The 20,233-nt window shown below is 44.1% G+C and overlaps 1 protein-coding gene across 2 annotated transcripts in view; it reads left to right on the forward strand.

Moving 5' to 3' along the window:
- Window positions 1-16,389: 16,389 nt before the first annotated feature.
- Rasgef1b (RasGEF domain family member 1B) overlaps window positions 16,390-20,233 on the forward strand; it is a 34,891-nt gene continuing 31,047 nt past the window's right edge. For both annotated transcript variants that reach the window (XM_052198285.1, XM_052198286.1), the window contains exon 1: window positions 16,390-16,536. The gene's annotated coding sequence lies outside the window, so the exon portion shown is untranslated. The remainder of the gene's footprint in view (window positions 16,537-20,233) is intronic.

The raw sequence follows: 20,233 nt of genomic DNA on the forward strand, positions 1-20,233 counted from the left end.
TCTCTACCTTCCTCTTCAGTGAGTCTCCATCCCCGGGGACCGGAGTCCTCAGAGATCCTTCCCTTTCCTCACATTTCCAAAGAATCCTCTAGGCTGAGGCTAGAGAAGCCAAGGATCAGGGAAATGTGGCAGCTGGCTAGAATATCTACGCGGGAGCTGGACTTTGCTCATGCTTCTGACTGGTATTGGTTTTCGCCAAGGTTGGTCTGACTTTGTGTTGTGTTGTGTTGTTTTTTACCTTAATCAGTTTCCTTTGCTCATTTCCCAGGATCCTCCTTGGTCTCATCTGCTGATGCCCTTGTCATGATCACAGAAGTATTCGAGCCACTTTCAATGTTCACTTTCAAAACCCTGTCATACGGGTGTTACTGGTATGAAAATTCAGTGCATTCGGAGTAGGCGCCACCTCTCCTTTTCCAGTTAAGAATCTGAGTGAAGGCACAGGGAAGGTATCCAGTCGGCAGGGTCGCAGAGACCCATGGTCTGCCAGACTCATAATGCGCAATTGTATGTATCGCACTGGGCAAAAGGCAAGGGTTAGGGCAAAAGTCCCATTCTTTTTCTACTAGAGAATACACGCACAAGATAAGTCATAACCTTGAGTAGTAGATGCCAGAGGCCAATAAATCATTCACCAGAGCTTTTGATTTTATTGATTTATCTGTGAAGAATCCCACCCCCCTTTTTCTTATATAGAGTTTTTCTCCCCAGCCAGTCTCTTGTAGGGCCTAACAGATGCCTCTTAAGAGAAAAAAAACTTAACTTCACTTTAACACCATTACCTCAATGTGAACACTAGCTTCAGAGAGACTAAACCATGTACGGGTGTGAACTCTGAACTGTTAAATGGAGCGAAACAGGCAAAGTCCAGGGAAAAGATCAGGAGAAATTTTCCTCTAGACTGTTTTTAGGTCTGAGTATGAGAAATATGCAAAGTTTCACTTCCATTTTTAGTGAAACTAGAAAGAAATGTAATTCTGGGCCCTACAACCACAACAAGGGCTGTATGAATATATGGAATAGTTTCTATGTAATATATATGTGTGCGTATATATATTCTTATACAAGAATGTATAAGAATATTTTTTAAAATATTAGAAAATTTGAATCTGTTATATATTTACATAGATCAAACAGGATAAGATGTGAAAAGATAACTTGTAAAAATTTCCCCTGTCTCTTCCTCTTACAAGCTTCCTCCTCCAGACAACCACTTTCCAGTTCCTCCAAGGTGCTTTACGTGTCACATATATGTATGTGTGTGTGTACACATATATGTAAGTATATAGATATCTCTCTCTCTCCTCTCTCTCTGTGTCTCTGTCTCTGTCTCTGTTTCTGTCTCTCTTGTCTACTATGCAATGCCATCCCCAATGTTTTGTGGTGAGCCTCCATTATTCCCATAAGGTGATTGTTCCTGTGAACACCTCAGAATGTATTTATCAGTTTTATGCTAACAGACATTCAGTTAATGTCTGTTTCTTCTAATCTTTCCCCGTCACAGGATGGGCAAGCTTGTTTGTGTGTTATTTCACAGGGCAAGAGGAGTGTATCTGTGGGCTCATGTTCCTTAGTTGGAATTTCTTAACAGATACGTGCCCTGGTCAGGTATGGTGCCTACAATGGTAGTTCCAATGCTAGGAGGCCTAGGTAGAAGGGTCAAGGGTTCCAGGTCAGACTGATCTACAAAGTAAGTTCCAGACTGGCCTGACCTGTACAGTGGGATCCTGTCTTAAAACAAAATAAGCAAAACAGCAAAAAGGGGCCTTCCTTCATAACCCTTCACAATACAGAAGATTTTTGCCAATCTCAGGAGCAAACAGTAAGTTTTGGATTTATTAGTTTGCTGTATGAACAAGAGTGACGTTTTTCCTCTGTGTGGAAGCCTCTCAGATACGAAGGGCAGTTTCTGTGATTTATGGGTTTTCCACTGGGTCATTTATGACTTTCACTTCATTCGTGTTGTAAGCAAGTGTGTAAGCCACTTCCTGAGTTGATCTGGACACAGGCTTCTTTAGGGGAAGGTGGCCATTTCTACCACCTTCGTATCTGATTGGTAGGCGTCTGGTGGCCGCACGCACTGAGCAATCCTACACTTGCTTATTCTGTTTTAAGACTTAGCTCAAATTGAGTTGGAACACGTTGAGGTGCAGCTGTCCAAAGTCTAGCTTTCCTCCCCATGGTTGGAAACTGCTCAGTATGTTTGAAGTAACCAACTACAACTAAGACAAACCCTCACGTTCCCTCCCCCTTAAGCACATTAGCTTCATAGCATGGATTTGGTAAAAAAATGAAAAGGCTGGAACCTGAAGGGAGGCTGCAGTCATCTCTATGCTGAGACTCACGTCTTGTTGAGTAGTTGTCAGCCAGGCATTCTGTAACACTGAGAATGCTAACAAAATAATAATAATAATAATAATAATAATAATAATTAGACATCTGACTTTGTGGAGTCCAAACTACTCATAGTCTAAGTTACACATGAAAATGACCCAGGAAGATCTGCAAGCCCTTTGTTCAAGCCTCGAGCTATCACTCAGGAACAAATATTTTTTAAAGACTCTGTAGATGTTCTCTAAGTGAAGCCACAGCTGAAAACCACCGGGCTGGCCATACCTTAGAGAAAGCGAGGAGGCCACAGCGCGTTCGGAAGGGGAAGTGGTCATGGAAAGTTTGATAATGTCTACGTAATATCGACTTTAAAGCATTCTCACCACAGCGTTTAAGTGAACAACACTAAAACCAAAGACCTACATTCAGATTAATATAGAGGTTGGACGAACAATTAAAAATGACAGAAAAAAGATCAGGAAAATCCTGGACAAGTTTTCTTGTTTCTTGATGAAGCTTAAAATGTTCTTGGGGGGAGGTAGTTTTGAGGATCACTTAGAAAATTTAAATATGTATTAGAAATTAGATGATAGGGGCTATTATTGGATATTCTTCAGGGATAATATATTGTGGTTTACATATAATAATAATATACTTATTTAGAAGATACCAGCAAGAGTCTTTTAAGGATTTTTATAATTTTCAAATAGTTTTTCAACAACACAAAGTGAAATTATGCAAAATAGGAAGATACACAGTCACACTTTTCTTTTTTTTTTTTTTTCTATTTTGCTTTGTCTCTGGGAAGGGACTTCACTCTGTAGCCCAGGCTAGCTTGAATTCACAGTAATCTCTTGCCTCGGTGTTCAGCCTCCCAAGTACTGAGGTTTCAAGTGAACATCATGACTAGCTAGTCACATGTTTTGAAAAAGCACTCCCCCCACACCCGTGTGTGTGTGTGTGTGTGTGTGTGTGTGTATGTGTGTGTGTTGCTTTCTGAAATAGTCTGTTTCTCTATGTGGCCTCCAACTCTTTATATAGCCCAGGTTAGCCTTGAACCTCTGATCCTCCTGTACCCTCCTCCTAAGTGCTGGGATCCCCTGACTTCTAAAGAGGCTGAGGTGTGAGGCCTGGAAGAGGCTTCTGAATAGTTGTGATAATTGTATTTAATTAACTTCCATTTATTAAGTTCCAATTTCCAGAGTTTGTACTAATGACTTTGGATGCATCATTTAACCTCAGTTTCAAAACAAGCCTCAGCGTAGTGGAGGAGTCTTAGGCGTGAGGCTTGGGGTGAGAGGGAGTCTGCTCCAGTCAGCCCTGAGTGGGGCTTTTGTGCGGGTTCTTCCTCCTTCCATGGTGGGCAGTCTTGATCATTGCGCAACAATGGCTGCCCCAAACCTCAATGGAAAGCACGGAGTCTTTGTTTCGCTTTTGGTATAACACTTGTTTGAAAGTCGGCCAATGTTTGTGTGTCTGTTCTATAAACTCTGCTTGTGATACAGAATGCATGCTCTGCGGAATAAGGTCTCGTTGGGTCTGCATCTCGACTCTGTTGTTAGGTGATGTTCTTATTCCGTGAAGTCAAACTCCCCTCTCCTTCACTCGTCCCGCTTAGATGATGATGGAGATGATAAGGCTGGGTGGTGTATATAATTGTTACAAGGTTAAGAACGTATATTAGTAAACTGTGCAACAAAAATGTGCATAAATACTCGCTGTGCTCTCCACCTTTCTTTAAATTCAACTTGAATGTCCTCAGAGAACACTAGCGTATACAGGAAAAAAATATCCCCGTGCTAAAGGGATTGCATTGCTGGGTGCTGCAAGCACATCCTCTCGGCACCAGGGCTTACAACACTGGGTCCCTAAAATCTACTTTAGAATTCAGTTGGTGCGCAGAAATTACGTTTGTTAGTGTTAACTGTTATGATCTATTAGTCTGCGGCAACTATTTAAAGGTTTTATGTTGCAATTGAAGATTAAGGTATTGACAGTAGATTTCCAAAGGCGGGCAAAGGGGCTGCAGAGATGGCTCAGCCGTTAAGAACTCTCGTTGCTCTTGCTGAGTACCGGAGCCCAGTTCCCAGCACCCACATAGTGGGCAACTCCTGTGACTCCAGCTCCATGGATGCAATGCTTTGCTTCATCATTTGAGGGTGCCGGCACACACATACAAATAAACGAAAAATAAAAATAACAAGAATAAAGGTTATTCTTTTTATTAATTATTATGAAGCAGCAGTTATTAATGCTCTATCTGTGGGGTCTAAAAGTTCTTCCTCTGTATGTAGACTCGTCTGAGGAAAGCCGTTGGGAGGAAAGCTTAGGCAGGATCGTTCCCCTGTGGGTAAATAATCTACTCATTTGAGTTATTATGTATAGAAAATGTAAAAAAAAAATAGATAAACTTGAGGATTCAAATCGCTTAAACATAGTGAACCATTGTCCATTGTGAACCAAAGGAAGACTCTGCTTCCTATCACAGCAGGCACAACATGGGAGATGCTCTGACCTTGAAGTAAATCACGTTTGTCTGTCAGTGAGGAGTCATCTGGTAGGCTGAACTTTCTCTTGTCTCAGAATGCAGTGGGGCTAGAAGCAGCAAGAGAAAAAGGAAGATCTGAGGGGGGAAAAAAAGGAAGAGGCAGAGGCCTTGATGTAGGCTTTGAGGTGAAGGCCCTGGGCTTTCAAGAAGGGGCGTGGCCAAGAAAGGAGCATGGTCAGAAAGGAGGAAAGTGATGGGAAGTTCTGCTGGGAAGAGGGGAGAAATCATCTAATGAAAACAGTGCAATTGTCAGACCACGACTCCGTGCCTTCTTAACATTGATCATCCCACAATCCCTCTTTAGAGTCTGACCATCCTAACACACAGAGCTTAAAGCAGAAACAGATCTCACCCCAACTTAGGTGGCAGAGCGCTTAACACGTGGGTACAGAGCAAAGGCAAAGGCGTACAAAGTGTGTCTTTGAAGCAGCAGGTATAGTCTGGCCCTGAAGCCTGAAGCCAACGGGTGATCCGGGGCCCATTTGATCTATAATTACTTCAGGCTTATGGATTGGTTGGCCGAAAAGAGAGAAACCATTCAGGGAAAGTAAATTTAGGGCTTAAACATAATATATAAAAAAGCAGTAATATTTTAACTCACATACTTACTAATTAAGCATTGAGCAGCTACTATATGCTAAGTATTATCTTGCCATGTCATCAGAGCAGAGTACAGACAGGGTTATTGTTAGCCTGTGCCTTTTCTAATCGTTCTATTAAGATTATATTATTATACATCCCCGCCCCATCTTCTCTTCCCTCCCAGGCAGGCCTTGATTTGCTTATATAAATGAGTATGTCTTGAATGTCTGATCCTCCTGTGTTCCAGTTTGTGAGCCTTGGGGATGGAATCAAGAACTTTCTACATACCAGACAAGCACTCTGCCAACAGGACTACATCTCCACCTGGAGATTTTTACTCAATCTACATCTAATAGAAGATCAAAAATAGACATATAGTTTTAGAGAGACTTAATATCCTCCAGGGATCCTAAAGTGCTTTTCATACTTAAAACTGAACTCAGATGACCCTACCCTGACAACATTCACTGCTAGCTCCATCTTTTACTTCTGAAAGATGGGCAGCATTCCCAGGTTATCCCAGAATACCTCTGGCGAGCACATCTCTGTCCCAGGAGTGGGCATCTCTGTGAGGACTGCTTGTCCAGACCTCTGATGCTGCTACCTGCCTTGCATTCCTAGGTGGCTACTTCATGATAGCAGCCACCTTCTCTGTGTTGTCCTCAGTGGTTTTTGTTAATGTCTTCCCCAGAGCCTGGACTTCAAACTTTTTTTTTTTAGTAATCTTTCAATTTAGGGGATCAACCACACCTTTTTGCTCACATCTAAATATTTGCCCTAGTACCAGGAAGGAGACCCCGTAGTAAAGACTCCTGCTTCAAGCCTGACAATCCCAGATGTTCCTCAGAGCTCACACAGAGGAAAGTACCAGCTCCTACGAAGTGTCCTGTGTCCTCACACGAGCAGCATGCCAACACGCACTCACTGATGTAAAATAAAGAAAAAAAAAAAGGTTTGTTTTTGTTTTTTTAAGACACGAAATTCGACATTAAGACCTGACTGGTCGCAGGCCAAGCAGGGCAGTTGGTTACCTGACTGGCCTGGAAATGAATTAGATACAAGATTACTGTTACATTATACTGTCTCTCACAGAAATTGCATCTTAACTGTCTTTTAACCAGCCTAGAGCAGGGATGATACTGTGCCTTTATACAGTAAGTTTGAGTCACCTACTGTCATATAGAGCTAAGCTGTTACATTAACATCCCAGAAAAGCGCCCCGCCCCTATCAGGCATTCTAGAAGGTAGCTACCTGACCCAAATGTCAGCGATGTAGAAAGTAGGCACATTGCTCATCTACAGACAACTTACCTTGGGTTATCTTATTCCCCACATGGCTACTTGTTGCCCACCTCTGTGTGTGGCCAGCGTCCTTGCAGCTATTAGGTAAAGTCTTTTGGACAGATCCCTACTTTCCAGCAACCAAAAGCAAAGAGTGTCATCAGCTACCACTGAGGCCTATACTAGAGTTTCTCTGGTCCAGTGTCTTGCTTATGGATACTTGGAGCCCATGCCTCCATTGGAACAGAGGGGTTGCTGGTGTGAGTTGCCAAGTCAGGCATTACAAGGGTTCTAGGGCTCCACGCTCGGGGCTCCACACTCGGGGCTCTCCGCTTGGGAGACAAGCCCTTTACCCACTGGGCCTTCTCCATAACCTGGTTTCCACAGAAAGGGGGTGGGGTGAGTGGGAAAGAGAGAGCTGGGGGAGGGGACAGTGAGAAAGAGACACAGAGAAACAGAGAGAGAGAGAGACATGGAGGGAGAGAACTTCTCTAATGTGATGAAACTCAGCAGGCCCCTTGAATGTGAGGCTTTCTTTCCTCGAGTTTGCTGTTCTGTGACACACTGTGCACAACAATCTGTCTCATCAAGAGAAAGAACAAAACTCTTATTCATTTTTATTTGGTTGTGTACTCGGAATCGAAAGGTTACGGTTAGCTTTAAAGTGAGAGGAGCTAGGGCTGACCCAACAACCTCTATTTCGAGATGTTTTCCTGACACCGTGTCCCAGGTCAACTGTTTTGGAGGAAAATGGAGCATGTTAGTGTTTTGGACATCCGAAAAAAAAATGGGCTTATGACTTGTAACAGCTGGTGTTTGACTTTTTAACCAGGGTATTTAGGGGAAGAATTTGCTGTGAATTTTTATAAAACAACAAACTGAACATAAGGCACATGTTTTATTTTTCCGTGGGACTTTGTCTAGACTAGGAGATTTTGTCTTGCTGTGAGAGGTGTTAAATTCCTACCTGAGGAGAGAACCCCTTAGGGGTCCTCAGATTCTGTTCCTTCAAAATGTAGATGATCTCTTAACTCTGGTCTGGCTTGGAAAACTTGTCTTCTCTTTAGTCCTCACTCTTGTCAAACGCTGCTTCTGTGGCAGCCATGTCCCTCCTCCCTCCCGCCCATCTGCTAACCCCAACACACTTCTTCACTGTTGGACTGGGTCTCAAGCGAATGCACCATTCGTTCTGTGCTTAGGGAAGCCGGAGTTAGCTTCCATCTCTTCCCACCCTTGACCACTCTTCAGAGGCAGCGCATTAGAGACAATTGTGTGGGTAATTGTAGATTCTAAAATTATCACCAGTTAATTTCAGGCCTTGGAAACACTCATCATATGCTAATCGTGTGACTGTGAGAGATTTGACTTTTAACCAGGTTTCAGTCAAGAATCCCAGCTTATTCATGTGCTAACCGCGTGTCACAGTGCCCGTCACAGAGTGGGACCCACGCAGTCACATCAAGATGCAGAAGGCGGCTAGCTTGATGAATCACATGAGAAACATCATATTCTTTAACAAACTTATGTCATGTGAAATATCATTGCACACGGTCAGACCCAATACAATTACCTGGATTACTGATAGGCACTCTATAAATGTGAATGATCTATAAGTAGAAACAAAATGAGAGAAATTCATAACCTCATCAATAAAAAATGTGTTCAAGTTTAAGGTTATGTAATATAGCTGTATGGGAAAAAGTCTAATTTTCATGATAAATTCTTCTTTTTATTAAGGACTTCACAAAATAAAGAGTAACCATTTACTTGCTAATCTAATGATCATAATAAGCACACTGTCAAATCTGCTAAATCTTTCTTCATGAGAAGAATTGAATTCTTCAGGTTAAGTTAAAGCCCTACTGGCCTCCCACACCCAGACTCAGCTGATCCTAGAGACAGGAATTCTCTCAGCCATCTAGAGAAATGCAGTTGAATTCTAGGATATGTTCCTGTGATTTGTGAGTGAGTGTGTGGGATTATGTGTGTAGGTGTATGAAATGCACTCAACTCTGTGCTTTTCCATGCATAGCATCATCCGGATGTACCATGTGGATGCTGCTGGTTCTACTACTGAAATGATGTTTATCCACATGTCAGAATGAGTAGTTGGGTATTTTCACAGGTCTAACTTCACAGAACCACCTAGAAGTCAGTGCTTTAGATAGATTGTCTAATTGACTTAAAGGATGATGTAATGTTGTGATTGGATATATGACTACAAAGGAGATGAGTCCTGAGATTTGTACTTTCATAACCACAACAGCAAATGCTACTTGAAGAAGCCCTTTGACCACCATTATTTTGTGAGGTCTAACTAATAGATTAATTAAAAAAAATCTCTACTTTACTGGTAAAGGTGTTAAACAATTTATTCTTTTATTGTCTTAGACAGTAAATAAGATCATAAGTTACCAGTATTAGCAATATTTAGAGAATTTCAATGTGTTAGCAGTATCTAGAAAATTCTACTTTGTCATTTCATCAAGAGTCTTTAGTTTAGACTATCTGTCCTCAGCATTTGATAACAAATTTTACTCCTATAATGTCAAGGTAGCCCCACAGAGTTAGCCCTGCAGGGATAATAATTAGCAAGTCAAATCAGGCAGTATTTGAAGTCCTGAGTTATATCCGGGTCTTGGACAAGTGTAACTTTGCTATTATCTTGTTACCCTTGGAGAAATCATTTATTCTCTCTGGAACTCAATTTCTTCATCTCAGAAATGCTTTGATTGGTGGCATGAGAGTAGGAAAGATTAGAAGAGATTATAATTAATATTCCTTCCAGCTCTAAAAATTGTCTTATTCTATTATTCATTTTCTCCTTTCTTCCCTCTTACCCAATGTTCTAGGACATAGAGTGATAATTAGTTAAAAAGGAAAGGACCGTCTAGAAAAATAAGAAAGCTTACTGTAAAAGGCTGAAAGTATATCAAATATAAAACTTGCTTGTCATCCTTGGTCTTGTGGAGAGTTTGATGTAGTCCAGGATGTGTGATATCCTGTCTCCAAATAAAACAATCATAAAAGAATTGTTTTCTTCATTCACTTTAAAATCAGCTCATTCAGAAGAAAGCAGACAAATCCTGCCCACATAGAAGTTACAAATAGAGAAATGCACCTGAAATATCCAATGAGGAATGCCCGTAGGGGCTCATGCATGGCTACACTCCAGCTCAAAATGTTGATACGTTTTAATCAAAGACCCACATTTATAAGGTGTTTCTTTGTCAATGCAGAAAAGTATGCTATTGCATATTGCATGATCAACAGAGATACATGCTCCGTGACCTTGTGATCATATCATGTTACATCAGCTTTTACTATACAGAGAAAAACATTGCTTTGCATCACGTGTAACCATTCTCTATGGATAAATAAGAATTGGTAAGTAAAGTAATAATGCTTATTAAAGGAACTGTTTGGGCAGCTCTTGTCTATAGGAATTTTTAGAATTTTTACACATCGGTAAAGGAATTGAAAAACTATCCTTTGCGAGGTGGAATTTCCCATGCAGCTGTTACACTCTTTGTGCAACATTATGGCCTTTGAGAGAAAGAGTGGCAAGCTTGGGCCAGGATCTGCAGAAGGAACTCCCTCAAGTGGTCTTCTGTATTCAAGTTCTTCCTCACTGGAATGAGGTCTTCCTTAGCAGGCTGGATATAATCCTTTCTCTGCTCTCAGAGAATGAATTGTCTATCTTCTCTCCTGCCTGCTGTCACACTGAATAACTCGAAGTGTCCCGCCCAAGGCAGTTCAGGAGATGGGAAAGAATTTTGCAAACTGACACATGTTGGTAAGTGTTGAGGAGATGCTTGTTCCAAGGCTGCCCTGGTCATTTGTTTGAACACAGAAGTGTCTCCAAAGCAGCAGGGCTCATTTTAGAGTCATGAAAGAGTTGATGGCCCTGAGCAGGGAGTTAGGATCACAAGTAAATACAGTTTTACATCCTGCCTTCCCTGTCCTTGCTGTGCTCCAGAGATGTGAATGTTTGGAGCCTGCCTCCCCCCCCCCCCCCCCCCGCCCCCGCCCCAGGCCCCACCATTGTATTTCTATGGAATCCGGACATGGCCATGTTCTAGGCTAGGTTAGTCACTGGCAGGCTTTCCATAGGTCAACATGGGAAGAGGGTACAAAACCAAAGCACGTCAAGCCATACCTCTTTCCCTTTCTGCTGTAGGTCCTCAGACAATAAGAAAAGAAAAGCCGTGGAAAGCTCACTCAAGATCAAGGAAGGAAATGAGGGATTTTCTCTAGGGTTTGGAGCCAAGCTATTGCCATTGCCCCAAGACCTTGGCACGGTAACTCATCTTTCCATTGCTACCGAGTAAGAGTGAGAGTTTAAAGACAGAGGACCCCAGGAAGTAAACTTTGTGCTCTCCAGTGTCCTGGTCACACAATGGCAGTGTCCCCCCCTTTGTGGTGTGTATGAGTCAGGGATGGGAGGAGGGGTGTTACATTTGCTGCCTCTCTTTAAAATCTGTGGGTTGTAAAATAGGAAAGGACTTTCTTTAACAGAAAGTGGTTCATCTGTGAAATCCTGTAGAAATCAGAGGGGTTTTTCCTTATTTTTTGTGTCTGTTAAAGAAAAATATTATTGCATTTGTATGTCACCAAGAAACTCTTTTAATATACTACAGATTAACAAGCAGCAAAGTGACACTCAGTGGCAAAGTGACACTCAGAAACTGTTGGATGCAGTTTATCAATACTTTATCTGCTCATTCTTCATGGCTTTGCTGTGTAAGATTCTCAGTCTTTTGTCAACATGCATGACAGACCGTGTAACACATCCTGGCCAAGAGCGGGTTTGGGTTTATAAACTTTCCTTGTTTTTGAAAGCTGGAAGAACAGGCAGGGTCCAGGCTCACTGATGACTCGTACTGCGACAACCTGGGCCTTTGTTCCTTTCCATTTACAAACTAAAGCTCAGGTTTCATACCTTCAACCATGCATACCCATGTTCCAGAATGACCGAGAGTATGTTAACACACTTGGAGGCGTTCCATGGCCACTTCATAAAGCCCTTACAGATCTGTAACAACCCATGGTGTCGGAAGCCGCCAGGGGAGAAAAGTTATTCAGAATACTACCCAACTATAAAGTCTGGGAACTTCAGTAAAGAAGCGCCTGGGCCTGGTAAGGTAGCTCTAACTTCGCGATAGAGGCACTTGATTCTTGAGGGTAACCAGCAGCTGTCTAATTGAGCCTAAGAGCTTCTCAGTAGGAAGGAACTTATGCCTGGTACTCTAAGCCTTGCCAAGAACCCATATTTGGCGCAGTCATAGACTCTAGAGGAGATCCAACTACAGTCATTTTGCTAAACTAATATTTTTTCCAACCCTATGCTAAGTATCTATGCGTACACCATAGATAACTACAAGTCCTCACCCTCATCAGAGAGATGTCATTGCTAGCAGTAGATAAACGCTATGGCAAAAATCCTCAAACGACCAAAATGCAGGAACAAATGAGCACGAGGGTCCCAGCTCACCTGGGACACCTCGCACTAAGGGCTTGGGGACCATGTGGGAAGAGGAAACAGAAAGCTGGTCAGGACCAGAGGACCCTGATGGCTGCTGTGAGACACTGGCTTCTCCGTGACAGGAAGGCTGCCCCCATGCACTCTCAACACTGTGGTGACCCACACAAGACCATACAAATGGATGTGTCATCATCGATGAGGAAAATGTCACAAGGCCCCAGTCTAGAAGAAAAGCTACAGGCAGGCAGTCTGGGAGTGCCTAGGGACAGAGGATCAGCTGTCTCCAAAGACAAAGCTCCTCCTTAGGTTTCCCAGTCCTGAGAGGTCAGCTGTAAACACATGGATTTGGGTGCTATTGGACTCAACAGATTCTCTCTCTCTCTCTCTCTCTCTCTCTCTCTCTCTCTGTGTGTGTGTGTGTGTGTATGTAGTGTGTATATAATAATTCTTCTATGATAATTATAGAAGCGGCCGTGATTATAGGCTGGAAGAACAGGAAGAGTTGGAAAAGGAAGCAGAATAGGTGGACATAGTGTAAATACAGTATACTCATGGATGAAATTCTCAAAAATAAAACAACAAAAGAAAGAGAATTCCAGCAGGAGCTGCCAGTCTGGTTGGATCCCTGCAGGGTCTCCACCGCCCGAGACTTCATAATACACTGCATTACGTCTCTTCTTCTTCTTCGATCCTGACTGATGTTCTGGCACCTTATTTTCTTTTAACACAGGAGGGTTGATGTTCGAAGATGGTTATGCTCTCATTTTCACTGAAGGCTCAAATGCTTTAATGAAATTGCAAGTTATAACGAATGGAATTAAACTTGTATCTATTTTCGGTTAATAATAAACATTGGGTTGCAAGAAAACAGCTTGTTTTCTAACTTAAATACACATCTTAGATTTTCGACAGTCTTTGCAAACTCTCATGAGCGACAAGTGCCTCACTGGAGCTGGAAGAACAAGAGCGCTGGATCCAGGGCATGTGGCTTCTTTAGTGTCCTCAGTGTCAGTCCTCCTTATCACAGTGTAAGTAATGGCACCTGCCTCTCGTGGCTTTGCTACAGATTAAACATAACCCAATCAGACGTAGCACAGGTCTGGTAATCCATTCAACAGTGGGTAGGAAGGAGTCAATGACAGCAATGTATGCTAACATGAATAGATTATTAAAAACAGAAGTTCAGGGCCTGGAGAGGTGGCTCAGTGTTTAAGAGAGATCATTGCCTTTGCAAAGGACAGGAGTTTAAATTCCAACAGCCACACCAGGCCTCTCACTGCTCACAGACCCTGTAGTTCTAGCTCCAGGGCATGGAGTCTTCTGGTCTTTGTAGGAACCTACACTCACGTACACACACACACACATACACACACACACATACACACACATACACACATACATACACACACATACACACACATACACACATACATACACATGTAAACACACACATATACACACATACACACATATACACACATACACAGACATACACACATACATACACACACATACACACATAAACACACACATACACACATACACACACACATAAACACACACACATACACACACATACACACACATGCACATATATACACACACATACACACACATATACACACATAAACACACACACATACACACATACACACACATACACACACACATACACACATATACACACACATACACACACATACCACACATATACACACACATATACACACACACATACACAACACATACACACCCACATACACACACACATACACACACACACACACACACAAATCTAAAGCACAGAGAAAAAAAGCTAAAAAAAAAGTGAAAGTTGGGTCAGCGTGATGGCTCTTGCGATGGAAACCTGACCCTGGTGTTCCACCCCTGGGACTCAGAAATGAACTTCCAAAAGTTTTCCTCCGGCTTCCACACCCATGCTGTAGCACACACACACACACACACACACACACACACACACACACACACACACGACATATACAGACACTAGCTCTCACCCACACACCTTATACACACACACAACAGTAATAAATAAGACAGAGTGACTTATTTAAAAGCTGAAGAAAACGCGACGGCAGAGATTGCACATTGACATGTAGGTAAATAACTCCTGGGACCTGGCAATCAATAGTGTCCTTGTTCCCAAAAGGTAGGTTGAAAAATACTCTGAATAAAGCACGATGCAAGCTGGGATTTTTCTTTGGAAATGAAAGTGTCAAAAAAAGAAAGGAAGTTGGACTTGTACCATTCATGGTGATACTTGCACGTTTGCATGCCTGAGTATAAGAAGTGGCTTGGGACAAACAACCCTTCCTTTCATAGCTATGCAGTCCCTGTGTGGTAGCAGTGTTATGCAGGTCTCTGTCCTTCAGTGCTGGAATGAGGTTCTTCTCTTGCCTGAACTTGACTGTTGAGTTTACTAATATTTACATTTTTATGCTAATCAGTCGTGTGTGTGTGTGTGTGTGTGTGTGTGTGTGTGTGTGCGCGCGCGCGTGCGTGTGAAGTTGAAGAATTCAGTTCTTTCCATTCTCCGTGTGAGTAAACAGGGTCTCAGAGGCCTACAGTTCCTTGAGGAGGGTTTCACGGGTGTCTGTGTGATAGAGACAGGGCCATGGTGAGGAATGCTGGTTCCTAAGGTGTATCCACAGATAGCAGTAGTCACGCTGGGGCTGGAAGGACCCGGGAAGATCAGAACAGGGGAAACAAAAGGAAACATAGTATCAATGTCACAGTTTTTAGAATCTAAAGTGAACTTTCATCTTTTGCTTAGCTGGAAAGACTTCAGGAAGTAAAACGGCAGTCTTCTGGGCTGCCTTCTTGGTCCGAGAGCTCACAGGCATCACGAAGGGCATTTCTGTTGGCACTACTAAGAAATCCTGGTTTAGTCCAGCCCTTTCAGTTTCTTCCTCTGTGAGCAGGAAGAGTGTGCTTTGCCCAGTGTCATATGGTCTACTTGTTAATGGACCTTCAGTGTGGCTTCTTGTCTGAAACCATTCTCCTTCTCAGTACAGACACCAGAGTCAAACAAAAGGCTCAGGGTTTCAAAAAAAATTGCTGGGTCCGGGGAGATGTATCTGTAGAAGGCCTGCATAGGATAGTGAAGTTGGAGGTATGGGAGGAACCAGCCAAGAACAATCAATGAACATGGACATTAGGTTAAAGGTGGCTCTTTCCATCCCAGAAAGGAGAGGCAGGGACCTTAGAGGAGGGACCATGATGTTCCATCTTAATAAGGCCAATTACAGCCCCATAGGATGGTCCTACAGTGTTTGTGTATGAATCAAAGCTCACAGAGCCTATTTTCTTACCCAGGGTTGCAGCTGCAAAGTCTCCGAATCTTGTACACCCCCCCCCCCCCATGGCTATCTTTATTTCAACTTCTTCCCTTACCTTTCTATGTGTACGAGAGTTTTGAGCTCTTAATTTTTTTTTTTCTAAAATAGTTATCAGGTATTCAATGGTAACTTTAAGTATGTGGCTACAATGATAAAAACCTTCACTGAGGACTAGCCTTACTTACTAGAGTGTGTTCCTTTCCTTTGCGAAAGTTCTAACACCTGTAATTTTACACTTGGACTGAGTGGCTTAGCATTTGCCCTCCAGTAGCCAGTAAGCTTCTGGGATCAGGGTTGTGGCCACCAGTGTGCCCCCAGCATTTATTACAATACCCAGCACTCAGCAAGTGTTTCGTGGTTCCTCTCAGCTCTTTTCTGAAAGTTACACAGACAGTAACCTTCAGCTCATAATTATGATAATAGATACTGTACAACGAGTCGAGCCGGTATTTACAGGTAGAGCACACAAGGCAAATGAATACACACTCGGGGACACATGACTGCACAAACAGCCGCGGGCAGCGGCACGAAGGAGGAAACGCTCGCCGGACTGGGCCCTGCCCAGGCTGCCGAGACCCGCTGCGCCAGCAAACCAGCCGGCCTCTGCAGCGTGGGTGGGTATGGCCGCAGCGTCACGGGAGTCCCAACCCGCGGAACCCAGGCAAGTCCCCGAGCGCCCGCTGCAGGCGCGTGGGCGGAGAGCTGCGCCACGATTGGCCAGCGTGGGATGGGAGTGGCCTGCGGCGGGGGCGTGGCCTGCGGCAGGAGGCGGGCATTCCCCAGCAAGGGGGTGTGCGCGGCTCCGGCTGGAGTTTCAGTATAAACAAGGACCCCGACTGGATCGGCGGGTTTTCCTTTCTTCCGGCGTTCGACCCTTCCTGGTCCTGAGCTCGCCTTTGGGGGCGCTTCGGTTAGGCAGCCAGGAGGCGGAGGCTCGGAGCAGTGTGCGGGTAGGTGCTCCAGGGGACCCCGCAGCGGGATGGCGGGAGTGGGCTGCGCGGAGCCCCGGGTTTGCGCCGGCGCTGCTCCGGTTCGGCGCAGGCTGCCCAGTGCGCCCCGGCGCGGCGGGAGTTCTCCGGCTGGCGAGCGCTGGCGAAGCCAGAGACCTAGGAGTCCCCGCGCCTGCTGCTTCCGTGCCCCGGGCTGCGATCCCAACAGGTGCGGGGCTGAGCACCGTGGATCCGGGGATCCGGAGATCTGGGGATCTGGAGACGCCGTGCTGCGCCTCGCCCCAGCCAGGCCTTCTGTTTGGAGATCTTAGATCTTGAGGGTTTGTTTGAGTTGGAGTCTCGTTCATCCTTTTTGCTTTCCCTCCAGGCTGCCTGTGCACACCTAGGTTGTTTCCACATACTTTTTGGCTAGTTTTCCTAGGGTGCTTGAGAGTGCTCAGGCTGTTGTTTATTTTTGCTGCAGTTTCCTTATAATTTAAAGTCCGACTCTTAGGATCAATCAGGGAAACAAGACTTGTGTGTTCCCCCAGACTTGTACGCAAACTTGAACAAATAGCCAGTTTCTTTTGTTTTGTTTTGCGACCCAGGTGAGTTGCCTTCGGACACTAGCCCGGGTGGTACTAACGTGGCTTGGGGTACCCGGTAGCCTCATGGGCTGAGCGCGGGAGGCTCCTCTTTATTGGAGAGCCCGGGAATAACTTCAGCACTGTACAAGAGAAAAGGGCAAACGTGGAAACGGAGGTGTTTCTCTCTCTCTCTCTCTCTCTCTCTCTCTCTCTCTCTCTCTCTCTCTCTCTCTCTCTCTGTGTGTGTGTGTGTGTGTGTGTGTGTGCGTGCTTTTACTATTGCTTGCCACCTTATCCCATCCAAATTGGTGCAGTTCAGGCAAAGCCCTGTGGCATAGGCACTGACAGTGCAGGGAGATGTTCTCAAACAGTATGTTAATCGGCGCAAGGAGAGCATCTGGGCTGCAGTTTTCTTTTCTGAATGTAAATGTGCCTGTTTGCACATGGATTCGGGGCGAATGGTGTATATGGATAAATATGCACGCATACTTGTGTATGGATGTTTGGGTGAACGCGTCTCCAGGGAGTCCTTCGTCAGCAGCGCCATGTGACAATGGCCTGGAACTGCTGGTGTGCTGTTGCTGTAGAGCTAGCTATATTTAGCCCTGATGGTGTCTCACAGGGAGGGCTGGACTTGAGCTGGGAGGATAAAGGGGGAAGAATCCAGGAATAAGGTTATCGAGCTCTTGAGTGATGTCTGGCACAGTCAGACTCAGATGGTGAATAATTACTCCTTCCTCACAAGCGCAGTAGCTGGAGCGTGGCATGCGATGACTGTGCCTTAATTGGAGCATAGTTGTGACCAGGGTGGCCAGCCTCTGCGAAGAGGATTAAACAAGGACGTTTAAAAAGAGAAGACAGTGTGTAGCTGATTCGAAGGTTTGGGAGGCAACAAATGAGGTTCAAAGCGCATGGAGAATTGATTTCTTAAAAGGAATAAAAAATGCCTGGCTGTCGAGGATGCAGAGACGAAAAATGACAACCGGTTAACAACCGGTGTTATTCATTAATGACAGTTTTATTTGGGGCAGGGAGCCATGTTTGAGTTGCTGAGGACCCAGGGCATTTTTGACAGAAGTCAGGGCTCGCCAACAGTACGGGCTGCTTTTCCCTTTCAAGCAGATCTGCTGGCAAGTGTGATAGCATCAGCCTCTGGTGAGCAAGTGGCTGGCTCTTCTGTGTCAGTCAAGCCTTTGTTTTCCTGGAGGTGCCAGCCCTTCTGGCTGCTAAGGATCCTGGCCTAGGACATATTTGTGCTGCACATGGGGTCTATGCTGCCACACTTCGGGCCTGGCCTTGTGCAAAGATCCGCATCCGAATGGATCTGTGAAGTCTTCTCCCTAACCTTAGCATCTAATCTAGCATATCCTGAAGTATGTATAGCTGAATATCCACATGTTTGTTGTTCAGCACAAAATTCCTTTTACTGTCCCTAATGTCCCATTCTTATATCGTTAACCTCATGGTTTAATAGAGTACTGTAGGCCAGATGAACCAGTAAAGTACCACTCTGATAAAGGGAAGAAAGTGGGTAAGAAAACAGAGAAAGCTGTGGGCCAAGTGGACCTGTGCAGGCCGGGGAGGGCCCTAGTATCGTATAGAAAACCACGGGACCACACTGTTCACTCTGCAGAGGTGAACCTAAAAGAACTGAACTTGGCGAATCTGGATGACCTCCGAGGAGAATACTTGGGAAGGAGATAGGGAAAGGTAGGCGCTCAGCCTTTGCCTGAAGAAGAGTCAGGAATCCCAAGCCAAGGGTGAAGAGAAGCTTGATTCTGATGGCTGGATTTATTAGGAAAAAAAATGAAAAAGCTTTAAAGATATCTTGTGACTTCTTTACCCTGGCTGATTGTCCTGTTGAGGATTTGGGGGTAGTGGGTGGGGGATAAGTAATTGGATTTAAGTATAACCGTCTCCAATCCTGTCATTTTTCCAGGACAGTGTAACTATGTACAATTGTCCCTACTTGTATTGGCTCATCGGTTAAACCTACAAACGTTAGACAAACGTTAGATATGTGTGGGCATTGCTTATTCTACGGTGACCGCTGTAGCTTAGCAGACCTCTGCCCTGGGGAATGTCTGGGCAGATGGGAGCCCTCACGAGACCCCCACCTTCTTTATGGAGCTGTGATATCTGTGAAGTGGAAGCAGGAAGGTAAAGGAGATGGTTTATGGGGCCTTTGTACGTCTGTCGCAGCTGCTTTATTTTGTTGCAGTCTCCCTCCATCCATGTAGTGGGCCCAGGCAGGATGAAGGCAGCCTGTCACATACATGGGCAGGTGTCTTCTGAGTGCGGCGATGAAAGGGTGTGTTGAGCGGCGCTCTTTCTTGGGTGAACTTAGATAGCAATTTCCTGTTTTCTTGAATTGCCATTTCCTTCTCCTCATTGTGAGAATATTTTAAAAAATTACTAATTATCAATAAGTTGGGGTCAGAAAACTATCTCAGCTTATGAACTCACCATTCTTTTCAACCAGATGCCAATTTCTCTTTCACCAATCCGTTTTCATAGACTTATATATTTATTATTTCCTCTTAAGGTGAAAATATACGTAGAAATGATCCAGTTGATTGAAATTATGTTAGGGAACCCTGGTGTGAAAATTAGACGCAAAAAGATTTAGTCATGTAAAAAGGAAAATACTTCAGGACCACTTTGGGCCTTTCTTATGGGAGAAAACCATAGTTTTTTTCAGCCCCCAAAATTAAGTTGTCCCATTTACCATGTTACATAATAAAATACAAAGAAAAATAACAATTTGACTTTTTACAAATATCTCTACTGAGTATTGAACCATTTCCCCAATGAAGTAAAGGAGACGCAGAAAAGGAAAATATTTTAATAAAAGTTGATACTTTATGATTTAACTTCAGATCTATCATATATCTTTCATAATCTGCAGTTCATCTGTTCTGTTTAATAGGACAGGCACATGGAGATATTCAAACATAAATATGTTTAAGTTGAATAAAATTGCTGGCTTCCCAGTTGTCTTTTTTCCTGTTTCTTTCTGCCCCTTGCTCTTGGGCTGGGGTGAAACCCTCTCTCTTTGTACGTGCTGCACAAGAACTGTGCCACTAAGCCACCCCCAGCCCACAAGCCAGTGTGAGGTCACAGTCACTGCA

Source organism: Apodemus sylvaticus, chromosome 11, assembly GCF_947179515.1.
Source record: "Apodemus sylvaticus chromosome 11, mApoSyl1.1, whole genome shotgun sequence".
NCBI classification, from domain to species: Eukaryota; Metazoa; Chordata; class Mammalia; order Rodentia; family Muridae; genus Apodemus; species Apodemus sylvaticus.